Source organism: Neopsephotus bourkii, unplaced genomic scaffold, assembly GCF_033783945.1.
Source record: "Neopsephotus bourkii isolate Nb327-2 ecotype Australia unplaced genomic scaffold, CSIRO-AGI_Nbou_v1 NB_224, whole genome shotgun sequence".
NCBI classification, from domain to species: Eukaryota; Metazoa; Chordata; class Aves; order Psittaciformes; family Psittacidae; genus Neopsephotus; species Neopsephotus bourkii.
In genome coordinates, this window is record NW_026900735.1 from 118,405 (window position 1) to 128,759 (window position 10,355).

At 39.6% G+C, this 10,355-nt stretch overlaps 1 long non-coding RNA gene across 1 annotated transcript; it reads left to right on the forward strand.

The window, feature by feature from the left end:
* Positions 1–2,668: 2,668 nt before the first annotated feature.
* Positions 2,669–8,540, forward strand: LOC133207513 (uncharacterized). The gene is made up of 3 exons (XR_009724062.1): positions 2,669–3,242; positions 6,942–7,027; positions 8,334–8,540. It is a non-coding gene; the product is annotated as an uncharacterized LOC133207513 (long non-coding RNA).
* The last annotated feature ends 1,815 nt before the right edge of the window (positions 8,541–10,355 follow it).

Below are 10,355 nucleotides of genomic sequence, written 5' to 3' on the forward strand. Positions count from 1 at the left end.
GAAATGTCTCCTGCTTAAAACCAAAACTCATCTAAAACAGACCCAGGGAAACAAGCATGACATAAACAAATCTGAACAAGTCTGCATTTATTAGTGGAAGACCAGGAAGAAAAGGTGTGTTCACATTCATGTGAAAGCTGAGTAAAACATGTTCTAAGAAAACTGCTACCACAGTTTCACAGTTTATGCTAGGGATCAATTTTATCTCAACAAAATAGGTTGATTTTGCAGGTAATGTTTTCAGCTGACAATTTTCACACTCAATATGTAAAAATAGTCTTCAAGAAAGGTTTCATTATTTTGCTACGGTGGCCATCAGCATCAGAAGATCTTCCCATTTTTGTTTTGCATTCTGCTAAAGGTTTTTCATGCTCCTAGCTAGTAGCAGTGCAGGCCCCTGTTTTTCTTGAGTGAGAATCTGGCCTTCATCATTCTTAAAACAGACCTTCCAAAGGAATTTTGCAGTGCTATCACAAGAATGACAAACACTACCAAACAGGTAAGTGACTATGTTTTCTCCCTCATTACTCCTTGTGAGAGATACCTATTTCTTCAAGTTCAAACTGATTATTACAATTGGCCCTGAACAAAGTGTAAATTTACCCTGAAGTCTTGGCTAGGACATTTGATCTATTTGGAAAATATAATCAGTTTTTGGGGGGTTTTGTTTGTTTGGTTGTTGTTTTTTTTTTTTTTTTTGTGGTTTTTTTGTTTTTTGGGTTTTTTTTTTTTTGTTTTTTTTTTTTTTTTGTTTGTTTTTTTTGTTTTTTTTTTTTCCTCTATCTTTGGGTGGACGAGCAGAATTCTCTCTGTAAAAATTCCGTTTCTGGATCTAGGATTTGTTCCCCTCCCTGTGGACAGTGTTGGGCACTGCACCTATTTTTCGAGGGCAGTAATGTTTCTTTTGGTGAGCAACAATCACGGAAGGAAATTCACCTGTTCCTCTGTTAGTAAAACCCATCACTCTGTTAATACCTTTAAAGGAAACATCTTCTGGTGGTTACTGAAATAGATTTAAAACTTGGCATGGAATACAAAATAGTTACATTTAATATCCAGAAAATAAAACGCATTACAACTTTTAAGTTCACTGTGTTTGCCAGTCATCTCTTTCCTGCTCTTTGTAGCTGCACAGATTGGCATGGACAGCACAATGTTGCATCTTTCCCTCTTTCTCCTCCCTGTGTGCCAGCAGCTGTCTGGAGCCAGAAAATGTGGTTCAAGAATGCCACCTGGTCCTTTGGTGCTACCTCAGATCTTAAAGAATGGAAGAGGGACCTGATGCAAACATCTTAGTCTGTACAGCATATATATTGCTAAGGAAACAGGCCTATAATCCTATAGGAATAACTATGGCAAGAACAGTTTGGCCCATTTTCAGTGTCAGTTCATGCATGAATGCTTTGTTCCAGGGAAAAGAAGAGCAAGATGGCGAATCTCTTGGCCACTTATGCCAATTCCCTGCAGTTATCTTAAGGTCAGAATGCTGTGGTTACAATAAAAAGTCCCAACAGCAAACTGCTAGACTCACTCCCACCCCCCCCCCCTTAAATGGTGCAGGCTCTCCTGACAGCTACAGATCTCTCTGGGGAAAGGAGACAGATCACTTTGAATTGACCTGATCAACTAGTCCTGTGTAACAGGAGGAAAGGGTACTATCACAAATGAAGGGTGAAGATGTATGGATGCTGTATGCGGCTGCAGGGATAAACGGTATAAGCACAACTGGTATTTGCAGTATCTGTAAAAGGAGCAAGACTCAGCTGAAGTCAGGCCTGGCAAGGATTCTCTTTCATGAAAAGTATTGCATGTGCAGAAGGAAGGAGCAGGAAAAAAAGAATCTCAAGCAGTTTATTTAACTTGTTAAATAAACTCTGTGATGTTCCTTCACGGTGGTGCCTGTTCAAAAGGTTGTTCGCAGTCACTTCAACCCCATGAAAATCCTTATCACCACTGAAAGAGGTAGCCCCTTCACACACTGCAACCCATTGCAATTCAGTTATGCTTTCCTTGTGTTAGCTTAAGAATATATATAATTTTATAACAGCTCAAGTCTGACAGTTTTAAAATATTTTTAAAGGATATTTTTCAGCCAATCTATTCTTAAACTTGACTGACTGTTGTGTTGCATGAACATTTATGCCAATGCAAGCAGAGGATTTGGCACTGGAATGTTAGGTTGGGGTGAGGGTGGGACCTTGTATGTATGTAGGCACACAAAAGTTCAAGGTGACCAAAAAAACACTTTTTTTTTTTATATTATTTTTTTTTCCAGAAAGCTATAGAATAGATTCATAGAATCAAGTAGATTGGAAAAGACCGTTAAGACCACCAAGTTTAACCATAGCCCCAGGACTGCCAAGTCCACCACTAAACCATGTCACTGAGGGCTTCATCTGCATGGTTTTTGAACACTTCCAGGGATGGTGATTCCACCACTTCATTGGGAAGCCTGGTTCAATGCCTGCCTAGAAAAGAAAACATCTTGTTAATATATAATCTTGAAACCAGATCATGTCCCAGGGGTCCTAGACGTAAGTTAAGTTCTTCATAAAACCATTTCCCTGTTCTTCATAAAACCATTTCCTTTTTATTTCCCTTTCTCTTCCCTCTAGTGAGGTTAATAACACAACAAATTAAAATACAAGTTGAGTCTTCAACAGTTAGGTGATGTTACAACACAAAACTGAGTAATACAACTTAGAGCTTTGTAGTCTTTAGGACTGTGATTCTTTCTAGAGGCTTAAGCATCTGGATGCCAAACTTCTGGCAACTTTAAAGATAAACACTGAAGTACAGAGAAGAGGTAAAAATGTAGTAAAGAGAGCTGTTATGAGTGGAAGCTTAGTGGAAGATATTCTCAGGAGTTAACATAATTCAGAAAACTTACTTCTACCCCACCTGAAAATATGTTTATGTAAGTAGACAATCAGTCTGCACTGCTGTCTGTCGAAGATAGCTGAAAATGGCTGCCTAAGAGAAATAAATTTTACTGGAAATCCTTCTTTCTCCCTTGGTTAATTGCAGACACTGGTTCTCTTCTTTAACATAATAACAAGACTTTGCAAACTGATTCTCTCTAACTCTTAAGCACAAATTTGAATACATGATTCCAAGTTTCCTTATTCAACAGAGTTTGTGAGCAGACGTTGCTGGCAATGGGAGCCTCTGTATGCTCTCAGTGAAAAGCCCATGAAGTGTTTTTAAGGATAGGTATGGATTAACGGACTGTGACTCCAAAGGTGAGTACAGATAAAAGAGTCTCTGCATTTGGTAAAATCCTTCTTTTAAGTATGTACTCTCTCACACGGTTTTCCCTTTGGGTCTGTCCTGTTTTCAGCTGGGATAGAGTTAGTTTTCTTCCTAGTAGCTAGTACAGCACTGTGTTTTGGCTTTAATTTAAGAATTAAACCATGACAGCGTCACCTCCAGGTTTTAGGTGCAGCAGGAAGTGATCATACGTATTTATGTCTGTCATTCATCAATTGCCCCTAAAATTTAGCTTAACCCTTTGCTAAAGTACCAGTCTGGCTTAGACTATCCAGAAAACTTCATCTATCAGAGCATCCCAGAGCAGCCCTCTGCAGACCCCTGACTCCTCAAAGGCATCCAGCTCTCAACCCACTTACCAATACAGTGTTACACTCAGCTTCTTAATAGAAGAGTATTTGTACAGTCAGAAAACACTACAAATTCCAAAAAGCATTAGCTTGTCAAATATAGAGAATATCTGTCAATGAATCTATGGATCTTCCTTCCCTTTTCATTGCTGGCATATGTTCTGTATAAAATCTGCAGGAGTATGCTTTGCCACATGGATATGAGCACACTGGACTTTGCAGGTTTTGGGTAGACAGTTTTGTGGACTTCACAGTATTACTACCATACTTAATACACAGGCTCTGGACTCCTTAGAGCTATGGGAGAATAACAGGTTTCACATACCTCAAAATATTTCCAAACCCCATGAACAGACAGCTTGGGATCATTAGACTCAGTAATGTCCTTGAATTAAGGCTTGGCTGTCTAAATTGCTGGTGACACAGAAGAGTGCAGATCAATGACAGCCTTAGCCATCGTAGTACAGATATCAATTACTTACTAGGTCCATAGGGCTTTCTTGACCCATTCAGGAGAGTGACTCAGCAATTCAGGGAAGCTGGGATTCACCAAGAGATAATTTTTTTTTATTATGAAACAGACACATCCAAAGATTGCCCACTCATTTTCCAGATATTTCTAGATACATGCAACTGAGTTATTCTGGGCTGCCCCTGTGTACACATGTGAGGAAATAATGAGGTTTACAGCACCTTTAATTGCCAAAATTTGTTTAGGTATTCTATAATTCCATTATGTGAAGCTGACGTGCTCTGAATGCTACCAGACTTATGTTGAGAGCAACAACTACTTCTATACAGGTTTCCTCCCCAGTGCTCATATCTCTTTCCGGAAAACAGTTCAAGGACTGTAATATAAAGCACATAAGAACATACACACTGCATCACACCAGAAGCCCCACTTAGTCCTGAATCTCAGCAACATACAAAACCCAAGAAGGCGTGTTAGGCCAGAACAGACCTAAAATAACACTACCACAGAATAGTATCACAGACATTAAGAGATCTGTGGCTCTGGAAACTTCATAAGCCACAAGCATTTTTCTACATGTTAGCCACCCTCCACCTGGGACAGGATAAATTTTCTTCCATGAATTTGTCTCCTCTTGAATTCATGCAAAATCAACACCATAATAACATCTCAGGGCAAGGATGCCCACAGTTTACCTACGTATTATGTGAGGAGCCAGGTCCTTTTCTTTGTTCTGAACTTATCTTTTCTCATTTGGGGTTTCCTATTTCTTTTACTATGACAAATGTAATTTCTTTATATACTTTCTCCATTTCTCTCAGGATAGGCCTCTATCCTATTCCTGTCAGGCAACTCTTTCCCTCCTAGAGCATCCTTGTCTGTTTAAGCATTCCTGCTTTCCTTCATGCCTTCGAAACGCCTGCATTATGTACATACGAAGTGCCAACGGGGCTTTGGTACCAGTTGGAGACCTTGAAAGCTGCTGTTCACAAATAATGACAGAAAACTATAAAATCAAATCTAGCATTGTACAAAAATGTTTAACAAAATGACTCGAGGAAACAAACTGTATCCACTTCTATGAACTTTTTCATGCTCCCTTTGCATTTCAATCAGGCTTACTTTCAGAGAAATCTGTGGGCCAGGCTGCAAATCAGAAAAGACACTAATGTTCTGCTGCTTTATGTAAAACTCTGGTCATTGTAGTAAAAGATCACCTGTGTACAGCTGAGCAGCAGTAGAACTTGCTATCAGAAGCCTGAGCCATCCCACGTTTCCCTCCTGTAAACTATGTCTGTGGGATTTGAAGCACCTCAGAGAAAGCAAAATAATTATTTCATTATCTCATTAATCATAAAATGCTCTTATGACTGGACTGACAGCTACTATGAGAAATGTCAGCCTCAAATGACAGACACAGAGAAGCTTGCAATGGAAAAGCTGCCTCATCTGTAACTAGAACATCATGAATTATAGGCAATAATTGGCCCTACAAGCAGAGAATAATGTCATTGTTATTTTTACTATGTGTCACTTTAGATTTTGGTATTAGATGATGGCTCGCTAAGACGCTCTCATCTACAGTTTTCTGGCTTCTGTCCATGTGAACACATTATCCCCTGGCCATCTGAAGTGGAGGCTGCAAATAGCCTCCTCTTTTGACCACTATCTGGAGTGCAATTTCCGTGTAAGAAAGTGGCATGCTCTGAATATGACTAGGCTTACTATAAAGTCAACAATAATTTCTGTGCACTATGATTTTTGAGCTTTAAAAGGATGATTACCTTAATTTTCAGGATATAATTTATCTGCTGAGAACAGGGCATATTGACTAGAAGAAAATGTGATCCACTTATACAAAATTTTCCTAGTATAAAAGCAACATAGAAATAGCTCAGATTACGAAGATGAAGAAAGTGAAAGTGAATAAGTGTTTCAGTTAAGGTGGTATGTACATGATACAACGCAAAGGATTTCTGTTATGTGAAGCCTTCTCAATCTGTTGTTCGAAACCTGACCTTGCTCCAAACTCTGTAAAGTTGAACAACTCAGGTGTAAGTTACAAGTTCTTACAGGGAATCAGGTAGCTACTGGAACAGGGATGACGCATGACATGGCAGCATATTATGTTTTTGATAGTAAGTTTTCACTTGATTAAAAGATGCAGATGTGATACAGGAACTGCTGAGTGAACTCACAAGGCCTGTTTACACTAGAATTTTCATTGCATGAGTGTATATTTCTTCTTGCCTTGAACTTTACATTCTGATTGGTGATACAATGATTTCAGTGTAGATAAGAAGCACCAGAAAATGTCTGCTTCTGGCAGATTTAGAGAGCAAATGGCAAGACCGGCAGTGTCGGCATCAATCAGTTCTGCAGAAATTGCGATACACTCCTGATAATAACCAAGTTTACAGAAGTTACAGAGTTGTTGGTCTGCTGTTCAATACTGACTTTGAGTTGATGCCATCCTCACTTTGAAACAAACTTTTTAAACTCTCTGTGCATGCCTCTCAAATTAGTGTAATTTTTCTTTGGTGGAGCTCCTCATTAAACTGGATCAGGACAACCTATTCAAATACGATTGCTCTTCCATAGAAGAATCCGTAAGCACAGATGGTAGCAGGATCCATTTGGATTTGTCTGCAAAAACCATATAGGCCTTAAAAGTGTAATCTGACCAGGATAACTGAAAGGTAATTTAGGGTAAACTCTAAAACTCGGGACTCAGATATCACTTACCAAATATTTTCTGTGATGCTTACCTGTTCAGTGGGTAGCAACTTCATACCTCTGCCCCTCTCACCACCTCTTGTTTGGCCTGGCCTGAATCAGTTTAATTCTAGGTTGCCTGGGTTTTTTCATTAGTCTGTTCCAGTCCTGCTACTTTTGAAGTACTTTGGAAATGGACATTATCTCTTATTGAAGTAGGGTCTGTCTATCATCTTCCTTAAGCATCTAATGAAAGTGATCTGAATCATGATGCTTTCCCCAGAAGTGCCAGGTACAGAGTAGTTAGTGTGAACCAAATTTCCTTCCTTGAACCTCCTGCAGGAAATGTAATTTTCCATCCCAACATGATGGGGAGCATTTTCACACTTTCTAGTCTCATCAGAGTACAGATAATTAAGATAATATACAAAGCTATCTTCCACACTCATCTGATAGTGTAATTCCTTTTTCCTGACAGGCAATAATACCCATATTCACCAAATATAGTGAATATTTCTTGACAATCCAAGTAAGTACAGCCAAGGTTTTCCTATCTCCTGAGCTATTCCAGATGGTACCTGTCTTCAAACTGAGTAGTGTCTTTGTCAGAAGTGAGGCAGCTGAAATCCAAGGAGGTCTGCACATAAAGAACTGAGAATGTAATGTTAAAGTAGTTGAAGCAATTCAAAAGCAGTTAGTACAACAGTTAGGAAAGACCGACTGCCTTTAACATCCAATACATCACATGAAAGGTGGGGAATCAAAACTGCATTTGTCTAACTTCCTTTATTTTTTATTTTAATGCTTTTCCCCACAGGAAAAGTAAACAAAACCCCAACCAACCAAACAAACAAACAAAAATAAAGAGAGACTGAATCTGATGAAATGTGATTAATCACAAGAAAAATGTGCTGGTTCAAAGTCCATGGATTTATGACTTAATTAAAAAGTACTACAGAAAAGCAAAGATTTCTGACTACCATTAAGTGAATTTCATTAAAATCAAAGCAAGAGAGAGATGAATTGCACTGTGCAAGAGACATCACTTCCAAGGTCTCTGGGCTAGCTGAAAGCTAAGGCAGTTAATAGGTCTTTGCTGGGAGAAAGAGAAAATTTCATCAGCCAAGTGGGGTAGTTAAAGCAATCTAACATGAGACAATGGCAGGACAGGCAGCATTATGGTACCTCATCTGGTCCACCTTGTGATTTATCTCAAGAACCTTACAAACCAGTGGCTTAAATCCACAGCACATCTTGCAATTCTGATAATTTGAGAAGGTATGGTTAAGATTGCAATAATTTATTTATCTTTGGATACTGAATTTAGCACTGAGAAAGATCTAAGTACAAGAGAAACTCCTCAGTTTTTAAGCAATAAATATGGTTAGTGTGCAGTCCTAGAAAAGAGAGAAAAAAATATTAAATTAAATTTGTGATTGTGTTGCCTCATATCTGAATGGTGTCTGAAGTGTTTCAGACACTATCTAAATTAGGTCTGCAACCATTTAATATTTTTTTCATTCTAGGAGAATTTGTGGTATGCTAAGAAGGTGGGAGTTGGACGATCTAATTCCCTTAGGCTCCTTTGGAAACCAAGACTGTCAAATCTGAATGCTGAAGAAACTCCCATGATAGCATCGATATCTATATAGTTAAAAGAAGAATAATTTCTCCCACCTCTGAAGGTCTTGAAAATTGAGATTACATAGATGCAAACTGGCAAAATAAATCCATTTCACAAATAAAAAGGAATTTTTTTAATTCTTCACTGCTACAACCAAGTCATAAACGTGATCTGAATCAGAGAAGGAGGTTGTCCTGCCCCAGAATGAACAGTCTTCAAAGTAAAGAACCAAGGAAAATGCCAAATACAAGCCTGCTTCTGAATCTTAATGGAAAAGTCCAGTTGGAGAAAAACTATTCATGAGGGCCTTGGGCATGATATGAGGAAACTGGGACACAGACTCACCACGAGTTAAATGTAGCCATGGAAGGATGGATTGTCCAAATTCAAAATCAGAGGGGTTTCTCTGTCTAACCTTTTTATCCCTTTTTTTCTCACCTAAAAGTGTCCCTCCTAGGGCAACAGACCAGCAGATAAAAGATGTGTCTTTTGTAATTACTGTCTTCCCATTATCCTGCTTTGCAGTTGATACTAGGACTGTAATGGGTAATGGGTTAAAACTTAAACAGGGGAAGTTTAGATTGGATATAAGGAGGAAATTCTTTCCTGTTAGGGTGGTGAGGCACTGGAATAGATTGCCCAGGGAGGTTGTGAATGCTCCATCCCTGGCAGTGTTCAAGGCCAGGTTGGACGAGGCCTTGGGTGATATGGTTTAGAGCGAGGTGTCCCTGCCCATGGCAGGGGGATTGGAACTTGATGATCTTAAGGTCCTTTCCAACCCTAAGTATTCTATGATTCTAAGAGTATGCTGCTTCAGTGTCCTTCTCCGCAAGTGCTATGGGAAATTAACCATGGACACAAGCCTTCTTGAAAGAACACACACACATTACTGACACTGCTAATAGTCTACCTTTTTTTCCACCTTCCAGTGGGCTCTCATCTCTTTATAAAGCTGGTTGGCTTCTCTTGCTCAGTGTAAGCTGCTCGGCTTCTCTTTTGAAGATCTCTTAGAGCCTACTCAATACCCTAATGTTCACTTCGTGGAGTACATCAGAAGTTACTGCAGCCTTTCAGAACCCCTGCAAACTTCACTACAGCAGGATTTCTAAGGATTAAGACTGAGGCTTGTCAGATGAGAGCATTTGTCCTGTCTGCAATGATCAACATGTGCAATAACTACTACATTTTTCTTCTAAGCACTCCCTTTTGCTGAAATGCCTCCCAAACTAGGTTGCAGGGATAACATAACAACGTTTTCCACACTAATCAGTGTTATCTCCTTGTATGTGGACCTCTGGCCCTGTCCAGCTGTCTTTTTGTGCCTAACACTCAAACTGGCTGTCTTCTGGAGAGGGAAATGGCCTTTATTTTGGACTACCCATAGAAAACCACACAGCAGCTACATGGGCAAGGTTCTTAAACACATCAGTCAGCATTACAGCAACAACTCTAAATTTAAAGATGTGGTTGGTGGTAAGTCTGATTCCCTTCAATCCTGAGAACCTTTGTTCCAGATGGGATCTGGAAATATGTATAAAAAGGTGTCAAAAATGTGCACACAGACATACATCTATGTATTGATGACATGCCAAAGGGAGCTGCCTAAAACCTTAAATGTGCTGTGGATCTGTCTCAGCCTTTCATAATCCAGCACAGCTATTCCTGCAAAGCTCTGGATGCACATTTATAATCCAACTCTCCTGCTCTCCTATCCTCTCCTCTGAGCTTGTCTAATGCTGTCAACCACTATGCACAAATGCTGCCAGAGCAGACGTCTGCTTGCAGCCTAAGTGAAGTCAGCAGGCATGGCTTGCCAGGGGCAGCAAATCCCACTTTCTCCTCCCTTACCCTACAGCAGAGTATACACCCAGCTGTTTGCAAGAACAGCTGTGATAGCAGGTAAAGAAGTGTCCTGTGGTCTATT